Raw genomic sequence first — 24,509 nt, forward strand, 5'->3', positions numbered from 1 at the left:
GTGCTACCTACCTTTGTAGTAGATTTTGGAGGTTTTATAGAATTTATAGAATTTATAGCTAGGAGCAATCTTAGCTTTCTTCTGCTAAAGCCTCAGCATCTAATAGCAGAGGCTAAATTCAAAAGGCAGGTATCTGGGTTTTTTTTACTCCAAATCTAATATTCTTTCCAAGGCACCAACATATGGGGAGGAAAGCTACAGAAATGAGAGTTTGTTAATTAACCTCCTCATAATTATCATTCCCTCACTGTTCTACCCCCAACCACCTTTTTACAAATTGGTCTTGGTTTTCCTCTTTTGTCATTGGGAATAAATCTAATCCTTCCTCATGACAGAAAACTGCTTTGATTGACCCTCTCTCCTTTTCTTTCTTTAGGATTAGAAATCTGGGGCGGGGGGGAGCGGGGAGAGGGCAGTGGAGAATAGTCTGGGCTGGTTGTGGGGTCGAGTAAGGTTGGGTTGCTCAGGGCAGGAATTGAAGCCCTTTGGTATTACTGTAAGAAGCTCTTAAAGGGGTTGGGGATGAAAAGTTTTAGTGAAGCATTTCTTTCCTAAATACACTCTGTTTGGTTGTTTTTGTTTGTTCCTTTTTTTTTTAATTAAATTTTTAAGTAGTGGACCAAAGGGATATAATAGAGCTGAATCCAGTCAGTTAGAGGTGGAAGAGACCTTGTAGATTATCTAGTCCAACCCTCTCGAAAGTGACTTGCCCAGGGGTCACCCAGGTAGTAAAGGTAGAGTCAGGATTTAAACCCAAGTCCTGTGCTTAGATTCAAGACCCATTGTTCTTTCCAGGGCAGCATCCTACCTCTTAATCTAACCCTCTCACTTTATGGATGGGGAAATGGAGACCCAGCCAGGGGAAGAGAGTTGTTCAAAGTCACTCAGGAAGTCAGTGGCAGATTCCAGATAGGTCTCCTGGCTCGTAGCCTAGGACTCTTCCCAGTACTTCAGTCTTTGGGTTTTTGACTCTAATACCAGTGATTTTTTTTTCTCCTCTCAAAACTGGGCAAATGATCTCTCTACCTACAAAAAAGATTCCTACTGATGGAAAGAGGTGGAGTCTGTGGAGTGCTTTGAGATCCTCTAGCAGGTCCTAGTACTAGGAAAGGTTATCTTCACTCTGGAGTATGAGGCAAAAGGAAATTGGCCTCCCTGAATTGGGTATCTTTCCCCTCCCATAGCAGTAGTAGCTACTCCCTCATGTAGGAGGGACCCCTAAGAAATCTTCTATATAGTTTTGTGATCATGTCACTCCCCTTACTCAAAAACCTGTTTTGGAAATGAGAAAGCCTGGCATGGTATAAAGCTCAATGGTCTTAGAGTCTAGACGAGTTGGGTTTGGGCTCTTGAGATGCTGTCTCCTCATCTTTAAAATGGAGAGAATGACACTCATTCTACTTATCTCAGAAAAGTTGTTGTAGGCAAATGACTATTGATTTATAGGCCTTATGGGAATGTGAGCTATTATTCATACCTCCCTGTGGTCCTCCCAGTAAAGTTCAAATTCATTAGATCCGTATTCAAAGCCCTATACAAATTGACTCAACCTCCCTTTCTAGCCTGTCTTCCTTAGTCTTCTGACAATCACAAGTCCTAAATTCAACAATACCTGCCTCCTATGCACCAAAAACTGTTTTTGGTGCTAGGTATACAAAGACAGAAAAAGAGTCCTCAAGGAGCTTAGATTAATGAGGGGGAGAAGAGACTATCAGGATGAAGACAGATAAATACAAAATCCAGACAAAATAATTATCTGGGAAGGGAGTATTAGCAAAGAATGAGTTGGGGGAAGAGGGAAGTGGGATAGGCTGATTCTAACCTTCTAGGTCATCCCCTTCCCTCAATATTTGCCCATTGACATTCTGTCCATCACTTAAATCCAAGCTTAGATACTATCTCTGCCTTCTCAGTTGGATTCCACAAGTTACTTTCCTTCTCTGGGCCTCGTGTTTCCCCAACTATATAATTATATAACTATATAATATAATATAAGAGTTTGGATTGGATGTCTCTGTGTTACCTTCTAACTCTACATCCTGTGAGCTATGATCTACAAAATACTAAGTATTTAAGGACTTTTTTATGTCCCAGGTGCTCTGCTGTGCACAGGGGGTAAAAGATGAAGGCTTCCTGTGTCCTCCCCCTGCCCCCGTTGTCCTAACATCAAACTTTGTTTGACTTCTATGCCTATGTATATTAACACATATGGTTACAGATGACTTTTTTTCCTGTGCTTATGTCTTATTGGCTTTGCTACACTGAGTTCAGTAAGGGTCCTGCCCACATGACTCTCTGAAACTGAGAAGAATCTGGGCTGTTAGAACTCAAGGAAGGGAAGGGAGGCAGGGAGGCTGGATAGAAGACGAAGCCCAGCAGAGGCAGGGCATGAGGAATGAAGGATTTTTGGTATCCCTTCCCTCAACAGTTGCTTTTCTAGCCGCACCCATCTCTTTATACTTTGAACTCTTTGCCATTCCAAAAAATACACTTTCTCCTTCCTTCTTTTATATGGCCCGTTCTAGCCCAAAGGACCAGAAAATTGTAAGGGAAAGGAGAGGGACCAGGCAGGAATATCCTGGGAATATTAGAAAAGGGACCTTAGGGACCATCTACAAGAGTTTTTAATCAGCAGGCTTGTGGGTTTTTTTTTTAAAGAATATTTTGATAACTGTATTTCATTATCATTGGTTTCCTTTGTAATCCTATGTATTTTTTGCATCTGAAAAATTATTCTGAAAAGGGGTTCATAGGTTTCACTAGTCTGCCAAAGGGTGGGGAGTCGGAAGCTCAGAAATAGGTGGAAATGGAACTATCCCAGGAGTCCTACAGCTCTTTAGGTCTCCTGATCTCTACACTGCCCCCCCCCCCCCCCCTCCTCCCCCTCTCCTCCCCTCCCCCCCTCGGTGTCATGCTGTGTGCTGTCCCTGAGAGGCTGGGACTTCAGGGACCTAGAACATAGAGTTGTTCTGAAAAGTCCAGCATTGACTTCCTGAGTCTTCCTAAAGGAGGTGGAGAGGGGAATGACTAAGACAGGGTGAGGAAGGGGGAGGTAGGCTGGGAACATTCAGAGTTGCTGGAGGAGAGGGAGAAGTGGGGGGAGGGGGGTGGCAAATAGGGTGGGACTGGATGATGGAGGTTTCAGATGCCAAGCTGTGAAGGGTCTCTAGGCAATTGTATTTTAGTCTGTTTGAGCAGCCATGGGACAGCCTAGGTGGGGCCCAGATCCATTAGACCAGGAGAGAAGGCCTGTTTTGTGTCTGTCTGCCACCTCTGGAGGAAAGGGGTGGGGGCTGCTTGATTTCTTCTCTCCTTTCCCCTTTTCCCACATACTTATATTCTGCAGGAGCAGGAACAGGCCACACCTGGAACAGAAACTAGCCTGAGTTAAGGAAGTTAATTGTTAATCCACAGCTAGGGCAGAGTTTCTCCCAAACAAAAGCTTGATTTAGAGAGTGAAGGACAGAGGGACTGGGGGCAAAAGAAGGTCGGGAGAAGGATCATAGATATAGAGCTGGGACTTTAAAGGTCATCCAGGTGACACAGTGGAAAAGGCTCAGGACCTGGACAAAGGAAGACCTGAGATCAAGTCCAGCTTTAGACACTTACCAGCTCTGTGATCCTGGATAAGTCACTTAACCTCCCTGTGCCTCAGTTTCCTCTTTGTAAAATGGGGATAATAATAGCACCTGCCCTTCAAGGTTTGTGTGGGGTTAAAGGAGATATTTGGTAAGTGTTTTTACCAACCTTAAAGGCCTCTTTAAATGTTGACTGTTGTTATTATCAATCATCAAGTCCAATTTCCTCATTTCATAGACTGAGGCCTAAAAAGTCAGGAGTCAGGTTTCAAACTGAGGTCCTTTGACTCCTTTGATTCTAGATGTATCACTCTCCCTACTGAACTCCGTTGAAGGAAAGAGGCTGGCATTGCAGACTGCTCTGGTTTGGGAAGAGTTTTAATCTTCTAGTTTTGTCTGGCTCTGACCTGCTGCTCCCTCCAGGCCTGGTCCCTTTTTCCTTGACTCCTACTCATCTGCCTACCTTAGAGCCAGTCCCACCTGATAGACTGATAGACCACTTGATAATGGGCCAGCCCCTGGGGCTCTGTCAGCTAGGATGATGAGAAGCCTTCGGTGAAGAGAGCGGAGAAGGCCAAAACAGAGTTATCAGGCAAAAGGTAGGTTTCTTGATTACATAGGTCACTTTCTGCAGGGTTTTAGCTGTAAGGACGTGGCTAATGTTGCAAGGACTTTCTCTCTCTAAGTAGCTAACATCTGCCTGGCCTGTTAGATGCAATGCCTGAAAGAGGAATCCGTCCTTGAACCAAGGAACTGTTTCCAGAAGGCCACTCTTGAATTGGGCCTATATTTCTTGGGAGGTTGACCTAGTCCTGCAGGTTAGATTAATGTCATTCCTATTATAGCTCACGTTTCCACAGACACAGTGATGGTGAGGGAAGCAGGGCAGGGATTATTTTCCCACAAGTTTTTGGGAAGCTGGGTAAGGCAATTCTGACATACTAGTCTCTTTCCAACGTGGCCTGGTTAGGGTAATGGTAGAAGAGAAGGAGGAGACTACCAGTCATTCTGGCTTTCAGAAACCAGAGATTGGAAGAGGTGGGGGTTGAGGGAGTGTCCAGAGAGTTGTGGAGCTGTCTCTTGACGTTCTGTGGTGCCTTCATTTAACATCATCAGAGGTTGATGGTTGGACCTAGAGAGTCTGAATCATAGAATTATGGCATGTTAGAAATGGAAGAGCCCTCAGAGACTATTGTGTCAATACCCCTTGTTTTATCCAGAGGAAACCTAAGGTTCAGAGAGGGCAAGAGATTTGCCTGAGGATATCTAGCTAGTAGTAGTGCCCAGATTCCCTGCCTTTTAGATCAGGGTGCTGACATACTAAGTTTTCATGGAATTTTTTTAGGAATGGGACAGGATTTGCTACTTAGTGGGGATGAGGAGGGGATCAAGAAAAAGTCATGAGGTCTGCAGGAGAGGCTGAATCTGTGTGATCACTCTGGCGCTCTAGGAGCGTCTGGAGATAGAAACTGATTGACTCTAGGTCCTCCCATCCCTAAAATTCTAATTTATTCAGCAAGCACTTAGTTCCTAACTGTTTGGGGTCCTGGAGAATGGGAAGGATACTTGCCCGGTGGTCAGGAAAACAAGATGAATTAGACCTGTAGAGATGATGCTGGATGCCTTCTAAGTACTGTGGAAAGAAGGAGAGCTGGGAGACATAGGAATTAAGCTGGACCTTGGAGGATGGGGGAGGATTTGAGATAGTAGGGGGAGGAAAGGGGAGAGAGGGAAGTAGAAGTAAACTCAGCATTGAGGTGGTGCATTAGTTAGAACACTGGGCCTAGAGTCAGGAAGACTTGAGTTCAAATCCAAACTCAGATACTTACTACTCCTGGGCAAGTCACTTAATTGTTTTCTGCCTCAGTTTCCCTAGAAAATAAGGATATCTCCTACCACACAGGGTTGTTGTGAGGATCAAATTAAATTAAAGTGCTTAGCTTGGCACATAGTAGGTATTTAATAAATGCTTATTCCCTCCTACCAGCCCTGGGAGAGAAGCAGTAGCTTGAGTATTGTCCCAGAAGCCACTTGAAGGGGCTGCCTCCCAAGCTAATGTGCCCTTTAAGATTGAGAAATTAAGGCCAAGGGAGGCAAAATGATTTTGCTCATGAAGAACATTAGGAAACAATGACTCCTTGTCAGAAATGTGATGGAGGAGATTATTCCAGGTTGAGTTGAATTTGATGTGCTATGAAATTATAAGAGTTTCTCCTTCTGTTAGATCTATCCAGGAGCCTGAATGTAGTCCACTCCACTCCACTCCCTGTCTTCAGATTCACAAAATAAGCTTCTGGAGATAGGGAGAGCCCCAGACTTCTCTTCAGGAGATCTGGATCCTAGTGCTGACTCTGTTCCTAACTTGCCATGCCTTCTGGTACACGTCACTCAGTGGACCTCAGTTTTCTCACCTGTAAAATATTCTAGGACATGTATCTGGGTCACCTTGGCAAGAGTACCTGCCATCTGCAGACATCCACCTAAGTGCTGGTTCTGCAACCTAGAACTCCCTGGATGATCTTGGTTAAGTCCTGGCCCTCCAGGACTTTTTCCTGAGGAAAGACAATAGGGGGACAATGAATGAAACCTGTCCTGCCTTCTTGGTAAGGTTATTGTAGAGAATCAGATAGAGGACTTGGATGTCTGAGACCTTCCGAAAGATATGAAGTATTATCATCTCAGACCCTGGCCTGCAACTTTACGCAGAGTAGGAGCTTAATAAATGGTTGTTTGGGTGAATGGAATTATGTGAACTAGGAGCTCCAGGCTTCCTCAACAGCACAAACTCTTGTGTCTCAGCCACCTTACACAAGGCATAGATTATCCCCAATTCACAGATTGGGAAACTAAGGCCAAGGGAGGCAAAATACTTTGCTCATTGAAGAACATTAGGTTGATGGTAGAGTCAAGCCAAGTCCAAGCACAAAATGGATAATAACATCACCTACTTACCAAAGTTGTTGCAGGCATGAAATGAGATTTCTGTAAAGTGCTTGGCAAACCTTGAAGCTCAATAGAAATGCTATTTACGATGGTACTGATAGTGGTGATGATGCTGCCAGGGCCAGGGAATTGACCCTATGTTCTGCCTCTTCAGGTACTTGGGCAACATCCCCATCCCTCAGGGAGCTGGGGGCAGGGATAAGTGTTCCTTGGATTCCAGCTGTCTTTTCTCTTTTCTGCTGCTATTCAGCACTTGTCTGTTTTTCTCCTCCTGGGGCTCTTAGGTGAACCCACATTTCAGACACAGAGACAGCTTTAGGGAGTCACCTTGACTCATGTCTGAGGTTCCAAATAAATACACATGAGGCCCTGGCCCCTGGGAGCAGACTTTTAGGAGCAACACTATGGTTGTAAGAAGCCTGAACGAGGATCAGGAGATCTAGTTTGAGTCTAGACATCACCATTGCTAATGCACTTTCCTCAGAAGAGCTTGTAGGATAAGTAGTGTTAAGTTGTACTAGCCCCACTTTACAGATGAGGAAACTGCAGCTCAGAGAAGGGAAATGACTTGCCCCAGGTCATTCAGTAGGGAAGTGGGAGAAACACGGTTCAAACCCAAATGAGAAAATGGACACAGAGAGATTTAACCGCTTGCCTAGGGTTACACAGAGTAAGTGCATAGAGCTAGAATTATCAGTTTTCTTCCTCTGAATTTGGTTTTTAAAAGGAAAAAAAAAAGATTTTTAGTGATATCTTTTGTTTTTATATCACCTACCTTCCTTCTCTGACCCAAACATCCCTTATTTTAATAAAGAGAAAGAAAAGGGAAAAAGTTATGCAAAATTGAGCATCTTTTTTTTTTTATTGGGGTTAGGTGACTTGCCCAGGTTGACACAGCTAGTAAGTGTCTGAAGCCCAATTTGAACTCTGGGTCCAGAGCTCTACCACTGTACCGCCTAGCTGCTCCAATCAACACATCTTAAAAAATTGGACAGGATTGCATAATTCCTCTCCCTACCTTTATGGGGCATACTTGTCTTCTCATGTCTTCTTTGGAATAAAGATTGGTCTTCATAATTTAATTTATGATTTGTTTTTGTTTCAGTTGTTTTGTGGTTGTTCTGTTTGCGTGGTTATGGCCTTTGGGTCTTGTTTTCCTGGCTCTGTTTGCTTCACTTTGCATCAGTCCATATAAGTCTTTCTGTGCTTCTTAGTGCTCATTCTGGTTTTCATTTCTTACAGAACAGTAACATTCCACCCCATTCAAGTACTGCAGTTTGTTCAGTTGTTCTTGAATCAGGGGCCATCTGCTTCTGTTTCCACTTCCCTAACACTCTTTTCACCATGACACTGACTCCCTGTGTGACCTTGGGCAAATCCTTTTCCTGCTTTGGGCCAAATTCTCTTCCTCTGTCAAAGTGTGGAGCTAGATGGTCTCCAGGAACCTCCAGATCTGAGATTCAGTGATTTTAAGGACTTGCGGCCAAGGGAGCATCTCACTAGAATCTAGATCTCATGCTGCTTAGGGAAGTTGTCAGACCTTTGTAAGTGGGAACTCAGAAACTGAGAAAAGCCTTGTTATTCGGGGGCAAGTCCCATGCCTAACAACTCTGCTTGTATAGTAGTAGACACAGAGCTAGGGCTCTTTGAGGCCTCTCAGTCCTGTGTGGTTGAGAAGCTGGCAGAAATGGACTTTGACATCGCCCTGTCCCTGGGAGATTTCATCTCTCCTCCCTTTTATCAAGGGTACCACCATCTTTCTGGTTATCCAGGTTTAAAACCTCAGGGACTTCTTCCATTCCTCTTTCTTACTCTATGTATTTAATCAGTTACTAGATCTTGTTTCTACCTCTACAACTTCAGGAACACACCCTCTTATCTCTGGTGGATAGACACCACCCTAATTCAAGCTATCACTGGACTATTGTAATAATCTCATAACCAATCTCCTTGCCTCCAGTCTCTCTCTTCTCTAATCCATCTTTATGTGGTGCTAAAGTGATCTTCCCTCTGGGAAGGTTTGATCCTGTTATGTCCCTACTCTAGAAATTCCAGCTTGAGTTCTGTGATCCTGTGAGGTTGCATTCCTCCCCATCTGCAGGAGGAAACAGTGTAGAGGGCAAAGATCATCAGGCTGAGAGCCAGGAGACCTGAGGTTCTTATGTTGTCTATGTCTCTGACCTGTAGGATCCCAAGCAAATCATTTCCCCTCTAGGCCTCTGTTTGCTCATCTGTAAAATGAGGGTGGGAGGAGAGGTATCTCCAGTCATCTTGCTGTATACCTTGCCATTGGACCCAGATGGCTTTAGAGGAGAGAGTGAAGCTGGTGACTTTGCACAGCCTGCCTCACTTAAATCCAATTCATTTGCAAGTCATGGCATCATCTTCCTGATGTCATGGTTCTCTTTGAGAACTAAGGACAAATTACAGCACCGTGAGGAGGATTGATATGCCATCCTCTAGAGAGTTCCTTCTTACTCTTTCACTTGGATCTCATGGTTCTACTTTTTTGTCTTTGCATAACAAGTGTGTGTGTGTGTATTTGTGTGTGTACATGCACACATGTACATGGACACAAGCCCTGACTTCCCCAGTCCCCTAAAGCATTTCTCTAGCATTCCAAACTGATTCTTTCTTGGTGTTGTTCAGTTGTTTTTCAGTCATGTCTGACTCTTTGTGAACTCATTTAGATTTTTTCTTGGCAAAGATACTGAAGTGGTTTGCCATTTCCTTCTCTAGCTCATTTTATGAGATGAGGAAACTGAGGCAAACAGGGTTAAATGACTTTACCAGGGTCACACAGCTAATAAGTATCTGAGGCTGGATTTGATCTCAGGTCTTACTGATTCCAGTCCTGGTCCTCTATCCACTGTGCCACCTACTGCCCCTCTTTCTTGGTAATGGAATAATTTACCTGGGCTGGGCCTTAGTTTTTCCTCCTGCAAATGGGTAGGATGCTTTTCACTACAGCTAGGCAGATGACCTCTGCTGGGAGCCTAGGTGCCACTGACAAGGACTTTGGGCCTTCTTCTCCCTGCCCTCCTGGTGAGGTGTGGTGGTATCTGCCAAGGCTTCATGGAAGCAGCGTCAGAGATAAGGTCTTTCAAAAGCAAGGTGTGGAAATGTTCCAAAGGAAGACAAAGGTGTATTTGAGCCAGTGCCCAACTTTGAGGTGTCCTTGTTGCTGAGAGTGGACCATCCTCTCCTTTCTGAGCTTTTCTGGCCAGATCTAGTGCTTCCTGACCTCTGTGGCAGCCTTTCCTAAGCTTCCCACTGCTCAGCATTCTCTCTCTCTCCTCTAATTCTGTCACCAGAGGTGTTTGATGAGAGGTTTTTTTTTAAATGTCCCAACAGCCCAATGATAGAGTGTGACATTGTCCCCATTTTACAGATAAGAAAACTGAGGCACAGAAAGGATAAGAGATGGTGTGATGCCATTAGGGGCATACTCCTAGAGCGATGAGGCCTGGGTTTAAGTAGGAGCTTTAACTGATTTAAGATGTGAGATTGAGCAGTTCTCTTCCTTGTTAGTGGGTAGCACACCCAACTATAAAATGGAGATACTAATGCTTGTAGTGGATAGAACACTGGACTGGAAGTCAGGAAGCCCTGGGTTCAAATCTAATCTCATACACTTACTAGCTGTGTAATCTTGGGCAATTTAGTAACCTCTCTAGAAAACCTCAGTTTTCTCATCTAGAAAATGGGGAAAATAATAAAATTTCCTTTACAGGGTATTTTAAGGATCAAATGAAAATATATGTAAAGTGCTTTGCAAACTTTAAAGTACTATAGAAATATCATCATTTTTGTAGTTACTGTCATTATCTACTACATAGGATGGTTTGGGAGGAAAATGCTTCAAAGCTGCAAGAGAAGTGTGAGCTATTATTAATACAGAAGCTAGAACTGAGGTGATTTCACAGACAGACCACAGGAAATCTGTTGTTGTTTCCTAGTCCTAAGGAGACACTAAATTGCCCTGGGAAAGTTGTTTGGTTACTGGGCAAGAGGTGTAGCATATAACAGAATGGTGGACGCTGTGTCCTTCCTAGGGATACAGAGTTTCCATTTGGGAAAGGCCCAATTATCAAAACAGAGAGGGACTGTTCCAGGTGGCTTTCTAGATGTTTGAAGTGAAGGCGTGTTCCCTCACTGCTTTCTGTCCTCCCAGGGGCAGCCAGGTGGCACACGGAGCTGGAGTCCAAGAGCTCAGGAAGACCTGAATTCAAATTCAGCCTCAAACAATAGCTGTTTGATTCCGGGCAAATCACTTAATTTTTCACAGCCTCAGTTTCCTCAACTGTAAAAATGGGATAATAACATCACCTACATTATAGGTTGTTATGAGGATCAAATGGGAGAACCCCTGTAAAAAGTAGGATGGAACACTTGTGGCCTTGAGGTCACACATGGCCCTCTAGGTCCTCAAGTGCTGCCCTTTGACTGAGTCCACATTCTGTGGGGTTTGGATTCAATCAAAGGGCTGTACTTGAGGCCCTAGGGTTCTCACCCCTGATAGCACATAGTGGGGACTATGTAAATACTTAATTCTTCTGTTCTTCCCATCCGTCCAACCTCTTCAGTGGCAGCAGCAAATTGCCTTTGCAGCCCAAAGGTGGGGTTGGGGTGAGGTCTGCCCTTCTGCTGGATGTGGAAGGCTTTGGTATTACATTTGTTATTTGGAATCCCTGGGTTAGGATTTTGGTTCTTGGGCAGTGGTTAAAGGTTTTTGAATGAAGAAAGTAGGATCAGAGCTATGCTTGTGGAATCTAGCACTCTGTGTGGGGTAGGATAGAAGAAAGGCTGGGGAGTGCAGCAGAGTAAATACCAGGTAAAGGAACCAGGAGGTTGGTTCTGGAGTCTTGGCTCTGCCACTGTCTATCTCACCATATGTTGTTGGATAAGTTCTCTTACCTTTTCCAGGCCTCAGTTTCTTCCTTGCAACTACCACTATGGCTCTAGGATTCAGAGGCTAAGGTAGAAGTAAATTGAGGAAGCTTAGATTCAAGAACAAGTAGAGTTAAATAATTCGGAGTCTTCTAGACCCTGGGTCCTGGGATTTTTCCTGGACAACGGTATAGTTTCTGGTGTGGAGGGACTGTCTGAAGAAATTCTGGAGCCTGGGTTTGGCCAGGCCTCTCTCTCCTTTCTTGCTGTGCCTGGCTTGTTTGAGCTGGGCTGTGGGTGGCCAGGGAGAGACAGTTTTTCATTAGGTCTCCTGCCCTCTCCCCTCTTCTCTGTCTCCTCTCTATAGCTCACTGGGCAGGCAACCCCTCTGGCCTATTGGCTGCTGTCCTGTTTTGTCAAGACTGGTTTGACAACCTCATAGCTGGGCTCCCTTCCCTACCCTGCCTTGGGGCGTTTCCAGGACTCAATGAAGCCACACATGGCCACAGGGACCCATGACTCTCTCAGGAAATACTGGAGAAGACTGAGGCAGGACCTGGCAGCCTCGATTACTTTCCCTATCTCATTTCTTATCTGTTTTTCTGATCAGTGATTCTGGATCTCTTCCTAAAGAGTAGGTGATGTGGTATAAGGTAAAGAGCACTGGATTGGCAGTTAGAAGGCCTGTCACTCATTAATTGTGACCTTGGGAATGTCATTTCTTATCTCTAAGACTCAATTTTTTCATCTGTAAAATGAGAATAGAATCATAGCATGTCATCTGGAACACAGGTTGTCCGACTCAAAGGGCTCATCTATTCCAATTATCTCATTTTGTAGATGGAGAAACTGAGACCCAGGGTAGAAGACTTTATCACAGAGGTGTTTGCGGGGATTAAATGATGAAGTGGATAGAAAAGGACTTGGACAAGGATAAGTGTGTGGATTTTCATTTGAGCTGGTTGGCTCTGGCAGGCTGGAAAGGCAGGTTTTTTGAGCTCCCCTTCCCCAAGACCCATTTGTTTTCTTCTTCCAGGGACCCCTGAAAATGCAAGGAAAAACTCCAAAGAACCTGAGTCATTTCTCCCAAGCAATTAGGTGAGAATCATAGGATGGCAAAATAGCAGAGCTATATGGGACTCCCCAGAGTCCCCAAGAGGAAGTTACTGAAGATCACATGCAAATGGTAAATAGAGCCAAAATTCAAATCCAGGTCTTCAGACTATAATACTGCAGCATTTTTTAAAGTGATAATGACACTATAATACTGCACCATTTTTTTAAGTGATAATGACACAGTGTTCCAGGTCTTGGATGCTATGCCCAGGTGTCAGATAAGGATAGGGAGAGGGCTGAGGAAGAAAATTGTTTGTGGTCTAGGAGAACCTGATACCCTATGGCTGAGGGGAAACCCTTTTCTTCCTTGGGGAAACTAGTTTTGGACCTGGATGGTGATGGAAGTGGTGGTAGAGGAAAGACTGAGGCTGTGACCTTACATTCACCCCAGTACACCTACATAGCAGGTTGAGACATGCCAGTCTCTTTGTCTGTGGGCACTTCCTCTTGGGAGGACTATGGTAGCTGGTGGTGACAGGCCCGCCCTCAAGTAAGGGTGGAGCTGGGAGGAGGTGGGAACAGAACAGAAAATTTCAGAAGAAAAGGTGATGGGTCACCCAGTTCTAGGCCCCTTAGTTTCCTCTTTGACTAGAGGGATAAGTTGCAGGCATGGGACCAATTAGGCAACTAAACAGGAATTAACTAGTAAAGCTAGGACAGACCCAAGTTCAAAGGGACAAAGATGTCTGTGGTATTTCAAGGGGACTTCCTGGGGGAAATGGGATCTGGATTGTCCTTCGGGACAAGTTGGAGCTATGGGATCTCAGGCTTTAAAGCCTTGTGTGTCATTGGAGTGGGGCTCAGAATCAGTTCTGCATTGATCTGGGGGATACTGATTTTGGGGGCAAAATAGATGGGGAATCAGATCAGCTCAAATGCTTGTTGGAGAAAGATTCTGGGAGACTGAACTTGCTGGGTAATTGAGACTTAGGATGAAACCTTTTTGTTTCCCACTCATGTAGAGAATCTTTGTCAAATGCCTGAAGTTACCCTCCTACCTTCTTCTGTCAGGTAAAGTTACTAGGGGCAGATCCTTAACTTAGGGCAGGGTAACCGAGTCACCAGATTTCTTGGACACTGATAACACTTGAGATCCTTCATCAGGAAAAAAACAACAGAGCTTAAGTATTTATTTAGTGAAAATCCTTAGTTAAATTGGGAAGTCACCAGATGGCCAGCTGAAATGATCCCTCTCTTTTCTCTTTTCCTACTTTTTGTGGACCCCTTGCAAACTGAAGGCAGTTTCTGGTTCTTATCCCATTTGTAAAAACTCCTAGTTATGGGTTTCACTGGGAGAGGCTTTTTGGCTAATAGGGTATCCTATGCACATTCATAGTAGGAACTCTCCCTGTCCATCCTGGAGTCAGAACTGATGTAGACTGGGCTCATCCAGGCCCTGGAGATCTAAGAGAAACAGTTCTGGCTCATTGAGTTTTGTCTGTCACTCAGGGTATAGTGTAAAAGCAAGAGCCTTTCAGAAGGGGCCTGAGTATGAATGGTACCTTTAACTACTGGTGAAGTGTTCAGGATGACTAATCCTGGTGGGGCTGATTCATTCCATCAGAGACCCTTAGAAACCATCATTTTAAGCTTTCTTATTTTGTCAAAGTGGATAGAATGCAGAGCCTGGAATCAGAAAGATTGAGTTTGAATAGGGCCTCAAACACTTACTAGCTGTGTAACCCTGGGCAAGTCACTTAACCTTCTTTGCCTCAGTTTCTTCATCTGTAAAATGAGCTGGAGAGGGAAATGGCAAACCATGCCATTTTCTTTGCTAAGAAAACCCCATCGACAGTATGGTCCACAAGGGCATGAAGAGGTGGACATGACTGAACAAAACAAGAGGATAGGGAAACTGAGACCCAGAGAAGGAAGTGATTTACCCAAGGTTATTCAGCTAGTAATTACTTGAGCTGAGACTTGAATCTATATCTCCTAATTACCATACCAGGTCTCTGATGTCTGTGGTGTCATCCCTAAGGTAGAGATGTGGCTGCCACTCATAAGCCTGTTCTAGGATGAATGCCTGCCTCTCCTCTTGGCCCCTGTTTTCCCTTGGGGAAGTTGGAGAGTCAGAAATGGTTGTTGTCTTATGAGGTCTTTCTTCGTTATAAGGCTTCATTCTCATTTCACCCCACCTACATTAGGGCTGATGGGAGTGGGAGTTCCTTTTTCCTACCTTCCCCTCCCTCCCAGAAAGCCCATCTCCTTAGTGGGGGAGGTTTGGGACTGGGAGCTGCCATGTGTGTTCTGGGATGAACCAGGGGAAGGCCCCCCAGAGCAGAGAGAAGGCAGCCCAGGCTCTAATGTTTTCCGCTAATGCTTTTAGCAGGAGCCTGTACTGAGAAGGTGCCATTGTCTGTGTTGCCACGGGAACCGGGGTTCCTGCTTGTTCCTGTGGCTCTGATTGGCTCCTGGTGGGGAATTGGCTTAAATGAGTGGAAGGCCCTTCCTATTGCCCGAATTTTCCTGAGGCTGAGAAGATCCCTGCTGATGGGGAGTGGGGGGAGGGAGGGAAGGACTGAATTCGGTTCCCCAAATATACACATTGCAGCTTTTCCTCTCTTTCAAAGAGCTCATTCATTCACTCATTCAGTAAATACTCAACGGGCTTAAATTAAGGTACTTAAAATCTACCCATCTTTTAAAGCCATGATCGTGACCCTCTCCTCAAGGAAGCCTTCCCAGACTGCTCTAGTAGAATTGTCTCTTTCCCCATTCTGATAGGATTTCAGATTGGTGTGGATTATCTATTCCAATCCCCTCAAGAGATCAAGGTGGTGGTTCTTAAACCTTTCTCACTCAGATTTAGTCCTCTGCACAGCTGTATTAGGTCCCTTTCTTACATCAGAATTTTTGTCCATGAAGCCCATCTTTCAGTTTACTCCTAGACCTGCAAAACTGGGGCAGCTAGGTGGTGCAGTGGATAGAGCTCCAGTGCAGGAGTCAGGAGGACCTGAGTTCAAATCTCACCTCAGACACTTGACAGTCGCTAGCTGTGTGACTTTGGACAAATCACTTAACCCCAATTGCCTCATCTTGGGTCATCTCCAGTCATCCTGATGAATATCTGGTCACTGGATTAAGATGGCTGTGGAGGAGAAGTGAGGCTGGTGACCTGCACAGCCCTCCCTCACTCAGAATAAAGTCAAGTACAAGTTATGTCATTATTTCTCTGATGGTATGGTCTTCTTTGACAACGAAGGATGAATACACACACACACACACACACACACACACACGCCCCCCCCACCCCCCCAGCAAAACTATCCTTTATTTACTTGGAAGTTGGGGGGTGGGGAGGCATAAAGAAAAGGATGAGTTTTACCTACAAAATGGGGATGGTAGTGGGGGGTGGGGGGCAGGGGGCAGGCGGAGAAGTTAATTTGGATCCATGACAGAAATGTAGCCACCAACCATTTCTTAAATTAAGAGACAATTATACAATGGCAAACTTTCAAATGGTACTTATTATTAGAAAAGTAAAAATACAAAACCTGCTTAGCCAGAATAATGCTACAATCATATTTAACAAAGAGTTTCATTGATACCTTTTCTTTTTACCTGTCATTTTCAGATATTCTTCCTGCCACAGGGAGCCTTCCCTTGTAACTATGAGAAAGTTAAGAAAAACCAATGGACTCGCATGCGTCTGTGACAATGTATGCAGCACCCCAAACTGATAGCTCCCCACTTCTCCATGGAAAGTAGGGAGTTCATTCCCTTCTGTTCTGGGGCCAAGATTGGTCATTGCAATTATACAGCACGTGCTTTCTTTGAAAATGTTCTTTCTATTTCCGTTTCTGAAGATATTTTGTATGGTTTTTTTGGTTCTATTTGTTTAACTCTGTGTCAGTTCATGGAAATCTTCCTATCTTTCTCCAAATCCCTTATATCAGTCATTTAATAGGGTAATAATATTCCCTTGCATTCTTATACTAAAATTTGTTTGGCCTTTCTCCAATTCACAGGCATACACTGTTTCCAGCTTTTTTGTTACCACATAAATTGGTACTCTAAATATTTTGGAACTATATGGGTCCTTTCTGTTTGTCTTAGGGTTGACAGGTGGAACAATGGATAGAACATTAGACCTGGAATACCAGAAAGGCCTGAGTTCAAATCCAGCCTCAGACATTATTTACTAGTTGTGTGACCCTATGAAAATCTCTTTACCTCTATCTGCCTTGATTTTCTTGTTCTTCCCAGGGTTGGGGTGAGGATCAAGTGAGATAATCTTTGTTAAGTGCTTTGCAAACCTTAAAGTACCATATAAACGTTAGCTATTGTTATTTGACCTTTTTGGTAACTTCATTTTACACATGAGGAAACTGAGGCCTGAATGAATGAGATTTACCCAAGACTACATAGGATATAAAAGTTGAGCCAGAATTCAAATGCAGGTGCTCTGACTCCAAACTGCTTTCCGAACTAAAATATCTTCTCCCTTTATGAGCAGAATTATGCCACTACAGACCTGAAAGCAGTAAAGAACCTTAGAGAGCGGCAAAGTGGTAGAATGGAAAGAGCCCTGAATCTCGTCGGGAAAGACAGGTTTAGATCCCAGTTTTTGTACTCACTTGGTTGTGGGACCTTGGATAAATCATTTAGCCTCTATGAGCCTCAGTTTCCCTGTCTGTAAAATGGGGATAATAGTAATAATTATAGCTAACATTTAACCCATTAAAGATCATAGCTGTAGGGAACATTAGAGGCTAGCTAGTCCAACTGCCTCGTTTTAGACAAGGCCTTAAGGGTTAAGTAACTTGACCAAGGTCACACAGGCAAGATCACTTTGGAGAGTGCTTTCTTTTTTCTTTTTCTTTTTTTTTTTTTTTTTTTAGGCATTTGGGATTAAGCATCTTGCCCAGGGTCACACAGCTAGTAAGTGTCTGAAGCTGGATTTGAATTCTGGTCCTCCTGACTCCAGGACCAGTGCTCTATCCACTTCACTACCTTGCTTTCTACAAATTAGCTCATTTGAGCCTCACAACCATCCTTTAAGAGAGGGTACGACAGGTACCCCGACCATGTTCTAGATGAGAACTCTGAGGCTCAGACTTGCCAAATGGCTAGTAAGAGTCAGAGATTGGATTTGAACCCAGGCCTTCCTGTCTACATTTACTATTCTGCATTCTGTCATCATTAATGATTATAATAATACTTAAAAATAATACCTTTCTTACAGGATTGTTTTAAGGAAAACACTTAGCAAACTTTTAAGTGATCTATGTTAGTGTGAAATGTTCTCTACTCTAAAGCTCTCATGTTACAGAGGAGAAAACTGAGGCTCAGAGAAAGGTTGGGAGGTTGTCCAAGATCACAAAGCTAGCAGCAGAGCCAAAACTTGAACACCCATTCGGCCAAGTCTAGGACTGTCTCTGCCCTGATTCCTCCCTTTTCCACATTATTTCCTCATCAGGAGAACAAGAACTGGACCTTAGCTTTATGTTTTCCCTCCCTGCCCATAGGGCCTTGTGTGCCATAATGACTGAGGCAGTGTTTGACTCGTCTTTTTCTTGGGAGAGGCCTTCTTGGGGGAAAGCCTTCCCCTAAGTTGGTCCTTCGAGTAGTATCCAACCTTCTTTGCCTGTCTTGCCTCATTTGGGCCTCCAGATGAGCTAAGCCAGGCCCTGAAAACACTGGTGTTAGTCTTATTTCTTTACTCCTGTGCCTTGGAGCAGGACTGGACTGGGGTGGAATTGCTGAGGAGAGCAGAGAGACCTGAGTCTGAATCCTGGCTCTTCCAATGTGACGATTGTTGAGTCCCTTCCCTTTTCCTCTGTAGAACTGGGCTAGCTAATTCCTGCTCTGTGATTTTATAGCCCATCCAAATATGCATCAATACTATTATTGTTTGGGGAAGCTGGTGGGGGTTCTTGTTGGCCTCTCCCCATGAGATATTCTAACAATTATTGCCTTTGGAGCCTCTTTTCTAGCTTTTCTTCTCCCACCCTCCCCCCAGCTGACAGAGAGGGAAAGATTTTGCAGCTGGTGACTTTGTTGGGGCAAGAAGGGAAGGAGATTGTCTATGAACTCACCTGAGAAAAATGCTTTGGGATCCTCACAGCACCGGAAACGACAATTAATTTTTTTTCTATATACCAAAAATGGTTCAGAGATGGGGATGTGGAATATGTTGAGCAGGACTTATCTCAGAGATGACCTAGCCTTAATGGACGTTACCTCAGTCAAATTGAGACCTGTTAAAAAACCTTAGCTTAAAAAGGCCAAGGTCTCCCATTCTATCTGGGGCCATCTCCAAATGTCCTGATCTATATCTGGCCGCTGGACCCAGATGGTTCCAGAGGAGAAAGTGAGGCCAGTGAGCTTGCACAGCCCTCCCTGACTTAAATCCAATTCACTTGCATGTCACAGCATCACCTTCCTGAGGTCATGGTACTCTTCAGGAACGAAGGACAAGCAACACCAACAGGGCTGTCACATGGAAGAGACAATGGCCTTTTTCTTTTTGACTCCTGAGGGCAGAACAAGGCAAAGGGAGAAGGTACAGGGAAGCAGATTTCAGCTGTATGTCAGGAAAGACAGAATTTAACTGTAACGAGCACCATTCCAATCACAGTGGAATGAGCAGCCTTGGGAGATAGTGACTTTACTGTCACCGTAGCGGTCTTCTTTAAGGGGAGACTGACCCACCCCCTTGTCAGGGGGGTGTAGAAGGGATGTGTCCTCTGGGAGAGAGGTTGGGCTGTTCTCCCCTCCGTGGGCCCTTTTAGCCCTGGAATCATCTTTTTCTCTCTGGCTGTTCCCATGTGTACATGTGTTCAGGGCCCTTGTGGAATTCGACAGTAAGAGCCTGCCTCTGAGGCAGTGATGGACTGGTGTCTGGGGAAGAAGCATGGGACTTGTCCTGAGTGGCTACTGAGAGCAGAACCGGGAAGGGGGAGAGGGAAATTGTTTAGGCTCTATGCATCTGGAAGACCTTCTTAGTAGTTAGAGCTGTCTAAAGTAGAACAACAGTCCCCCCACAAAAGCAGGAGCTATGTGAGTGCTTTAAGAAAAAAAAATCAACATTTTTTTCTTTTTTTATTAATTGATTGATTTTGACATTCAGTTTTTACATTCTGAGTTCCACATTCTCTCCCTACAATTCTTTCCTCACCCATTGAGAAGGTGAACAATATGATCCCCATTATACATGTGAAATCATGCAAGACATAGTCATTCAACAAACATTTATTAAGCATATACTGTGTTCCAGGTACTTTGGAGATACACTTGTTAGCTTTGGTCTTTCTTTTTCTAGTCTGAGTTGGATTAGATGGTCAGTGAGGTCCCTCCTAACTCTGAAATTCTGGGATGTCCACTTACTTTCCCCAATTGTGAAATGTGTTTCATTATCCCTGCACTACCTACTTCACAGGGTGGAGGAAGTCCTTAAAGTACTCTATAAGGATAAACAGTGGTGATGATGATTCGTGCTATGCACATGCATGTGTATATAATAATCTGAATTTTAAATTTGCATGCAAGTACTGCTTGCTGTGTCTTGTACATGTGAGTCATGCTTGGGTACATGCATATGAAGGCATATACTATTTGTATATTGTATGAAGGGCAGATGGCGGTTCTGCCCTGTAATGTCCCTTGTTTCCGGCTCCTTTCTAACTCCTGGACCAGGGCTTCTGCTCCCTGTTGTCTCCTGACAGCCTGACCAGGTTTGCATGGCAAATGACTTGTACCCTGCCAGGTGGGGCTGAGCCAGGGCCTCCTGTGAACTTCAGGTAGCCCCTCCCTGGCTAAAGTGATAAGGTATGGGGAGTTTGGAGGAAAGACCGTGCTACTGGGAGACTACCAAATGAGATAATATGTAAATCACTTAACAAAGCACGAGATTAATGTTAGTTGTTAGGATAGTGGTGATACCATCCTCTCCCTCTTGAGCTGGGTTCTTCCAGAGTAGCCACCATTATCTATCTGCCCTGTACTGACCAGGAGGCTGAAGTCTGGCCTTGGTCTTGGCCTTGCCTCCAATTTTCCCTCCTCCCATCTTTGTCTCCCCTCCTCCTACCTCCTCCCTTCAGTCTCTGTCCCCCTCCTCCCATCTCTTCCCCTCAGTCTCTGTCCCTCCTCCTCCCATCTCTTCCCCTCAGTCTCTGTCCCCCCTCCTCCCATCTCTTCCCCTCAGTCTCTGTCCCCCCTCCTTCCATCTCTTCCCCTCAGTCTTCCCCTCTCCTAAGGAGTTTCATTCACCCTGAGCAGAATGTCCAAGACCAGCTGGAAGTTTTATGAGCTGGGCATCATGGGGGAGGGTGGACTGTAATTTACCCCTAATCACAGAGCTGTGAGTTTGCAGGCCATCTTTCTCAGAGTCTCCATGGGCTCAGACATGATCTCATTTATCTGTGAGTGGTAGCCATTGTGGGACGAGCCTCATGCGGATCCTTGGCCTCCTACCAGACAGACCATGAGCTTCCCAAGGGTAACCACAGCTTAGTCAGCCTGTGCCCACAGGGTGTCAGTAAATGCTTGGCAGTTCAATTTACCAATTCTATTCCATTCAGTGCAGTTCAATTTGAACTGTACCTACTATGTCCCATGTATTGAGCTAGTCTTGAGAAGCTCGCTGTTCAGTGAGGTTTAGGGGGTGGGACATAAGTGCCCAAATAACTATAAGGCAAGTGAGAACATCATTAAATGAAGAAAGGGGGTCAGAAACATTGGACCTGAGAAATCCAAGGTGGGAGGGAGAAGGGGAAAGATGGATTCTGACTGAGGAGGTCAGGGAAGGCTTCATGGAGGTGGTGGCATTGAACTGAATCTTAAGGAGGAGACAGAAGACAACAAGTAGAAATGGGGCAGGTTTATTGAGTTCAGGCAAAGGGTTCATCTTTGCAGAGGCAGGGTTGGATGTGGGGGCAGGTGGTCCAGTTTGTTGAAAATGGAGTACATGAACGGGAGTGATGGGGACAGGGGTTGAAAAGAAGATGGTCAGATGAGTGGACAGGTAATCCCTCTAGAAAGGGCTCCCTAGGCCTTGCCTACATGGAGTTAACTAACAAGAGACATAGATGCCAGGATATATGAGCTTTGACTTGAGCTAAGCAGCAAACAGGTGATACAGTAGTAAGATCGTTGATTTGGAGCTGGGACCTGGGTGTGGTGACTCATAAGGTGGGAGACCCTGGGCAAGTTACTTAACCTCTGAGTTCCTCAGTTTCCGTACCTGTAAAATGGAGGTAATACTAACCTCCCAGGATTGTTGTGAGATTCATATGAGATAATATATGTTAACACCTTTTTAAACTTTACCATTTATTACCCATGTTACCTTGGACAAATCACAACTTCTCTGGGCCTAAACAGTTTTTTTGTATATAAACTGATAGGGTTGGATCTTATTTATGATCACTAGGTTTCTTCCAGCTGTAGATCTCTGATCTTGTGGCTAACTGCCTTGTCTTGCTTCATGGCCCCATGGTCTTCTTTCTGATGGGTCCCTTGCCCTGTATTACTTATGGTCTTAATCTTGTTTGGGTCATGGTCTCTTTTGGCCCTGTGGCGAATCCTATGGATCCCTTCTCAGAGTAATTTTTTAAATGCATAAAATAAAATACACAGGATTATAGAAGAAACTAATTATGTTGAAATAGAGCTATCAAAATATTAAAAAGCCAAATTCATAGACCCTCTTGAAATCTGCCCTTGGACCCAAGGCTAAGAACCCCCAATATAATTTAAGGCAAAAGCATCATGACATTTCCATTAGTACAGGCAAGTTTTCCCATTTTTGAAATGAAAGGCTGAACTAAAGAATCACTAAGGGCTTTTCCAGCTCTAACTTCTTGTGGTTTTATGGTGTCTCTGTATTCGTTACGGTCCCAGTGCGTAGCAGGTGTTTGGTGTTTGTTGATAGGATAATTGATTGCGGGGCCAGATGGGAATTATATTGCATTTTCTGTATGATTCAGTCACTTGTTTCTTTCTGTCCAGTTAGTTGAGGGTCAGGAGGTCACTGGTGACATATCAGAGGGAGCAGGGCAGGGTGGTCCCTCCCAAGAGCTCCCCCTCCCCAGATGGAAGCTGTGAGGGAGGTTGGGAGAAAGAAGGAGGGCACATAACCAGTAGGCAGTCCCCAAAGGGCCCTAGGGGATGCCCTGTTGCTAGGAGACAGGAAGGCTGGTTGGTAGTGGCAGTTCTGCCTCTGGCCTCAGGGTGACTGAGGTGTTTTTTTTCTCTTCCCCCCAGAATCTAGTGGGTGTGGCAGAGAAGTGGACAGAGAGAAAAGAAGGGTGGGGGAGGAGGAGATGTAGGACCTAATTTTGTGTGACTCATACAATCAGCCCATGTTCACCGAGTACTACTGTTTGAGTCCTTGTACTAGGTTCTGTGGAAGTGACAAAGATGAGCTAGGCATTGAAGTGATTTGGGTCAGCCTATTTGGAGATAGCCAAATTTTGGGTTGGTCTGTTTTAGGATGGGCTATATGACTTGGTGTCTGGCTGGTCTCTAGGCTAGGTTGGGCCCAGCTCTTTGAGGACTGGCTAAATTTTTAATCTGGCCAGGTAATAAGCTATGCCATCTCCAATTCAAACCGCAGATTCTTAGGTGCCTGTGTCCAGGTCACAGTCAGCTCCTGGGACAGGTTCCACCCCCTGTCATCTAATTCCAACAGCCCTGGAGTCATGCCGAATCAGTTCCAGGCTTTGGACTGTGACTCATCAAAGATGGAGGAGGGGAGAGTACGGGTTCCTTAGTCCCTTGATATCCCACCACTTATCTGTTTAAAATGGTTCCTGTCTATGCCCAATGACCTTTGACCTTGGAGACAACTTCCTTTGAGTGTGAATTAGGTTTAGTCAAGGGGCCCCCTAGCTTTTCTGCTTAGCCTCAGCCTGGTCCCTGGACTATGTTTTGGGGATTCATGGTTGGTGAGAAACCCTTGTTTAGAATTAAGAAAATCTCTAGCCAACTGTCCAGTCCAACCTCCCCATTTTATAGAGGAGGAAACTGAGACCCAGAGAAGATATTTCCCCAAGGTCACATAATGAGGTACTGGCTGAGCAGGACTAAAACCCCTGTTCCTAAGCAGGAAAAAGCCTGGGGCCCTTTCCACTAACTTTCCCCTTCTTCCCTTTCTTTGTCCTCTGCCCCCTCCTGCTACCACTACCATCATTAGAGAGATGAAATCTATCCTTCAAGGACCAGAATTGTACTGTGGAAAAAAAACCAACATTGGACCTGGCATTAAAAGACTTTTATTTCAATCTCAGTTTATTTCAACCTTTATTCTTCCACTGAGAATCATGACATCTAAAGCTTTAAAAGGACTTGAGATCCTCTAGCCTAGTCCATACCACTTCCTCCCAACACTGCCAGTTGACAGAGGAAGAAACTGAAGCCCAGAGAGGGGAAGATCAATTTCCCATAAATCTTCTCCCCTCTTAAGCACCACAACTTTCCCTTGCAACAAAGATATTTTTTAAAAAATACAATGAAACAAAACAAACCAAAATATGGGGAGGCACTGTGTTATAGTAGAAAGAATACTGACTCCAAAGTCAGAGGTCCTGGGTTCAAATCACAGCCTTTAATGCTTACTACGACCTGTATGACCTTGAGTAAGGTCACTTAATTTCTTTGGGCTTTGTTTTCCTCATCTGTAAAATGAGTTGGTATTAGACTAGATAGACTCTGTGGTCCCTTCTGATTCTGGATGATGGGACCCCTTTGACAGTCTAATGAAGCCTATGATCCCCATCTAATGTTTTTTAGTGCATAAAATAAAATGTGTGGGATTGAAAGGAAAACAATTGTATTGAAATAAAGATGTCATTCCCCTGCTCTAAGTAGACTATCCCATGTACCTTTGAAATTACCTGTGTATCATCATAAGGGATGCCTCATTCTGCACCTATGGTCTGCCACCTCTCTCCTCATATAAGCATGGAGAAGAACCGAGCTTTTCCAGTGCAGATTTATATGAAGAAGTGATGCTGAAGGCCATGTACTGTCCAAGTC

At 44.6% G+C, this 24,509-nt stretch overlaps 1 protein-coding gene across 7 annotated transcripts in view; it reads left to right on the forward strand.

The window, feature by feature from the left end:
- EPB41L1 (erythrocyte membrane protein band 4.1 like 1) overlaps window positions 1-24,509 on the forward strand; it is a 99,964-nt gene that overhangs the window by 7,627 nt on the left and 67,828 nt on the right. The window contains exon 1 of one of the 7 annotated variants that reach the window (XM_072631404.1): window positions 16,127-16,189. The exons of the other annotated variants lie outside the window; for them this stretch is intronic. The gene's annotated coding sequence lies outside the window, so the exon portion shown is untranslated. Of the gene's footprint in view, window positions 1-16,126; window positions 16,190-24,509 lie in introns of those variants that run through there. 7 annotated transcript variants of the gene reach the window in all.

Source organism: Notamacropus eugenii, chromosome 1, assembly GCF_028372415.1.
Source record: "Notamacropus eugenii isolate mMacEug1 chromosome 1, mMacEug1.pri_v2, whole genome shotgun sequence".
Classification (NCBI taxonomy): domain Eukaryota; kingdom Metazoa; phylum Chordata; class Mammalia; order Diprotodontia; family Macropodidae; genus Notamacropus; species Notamacropus eugenii.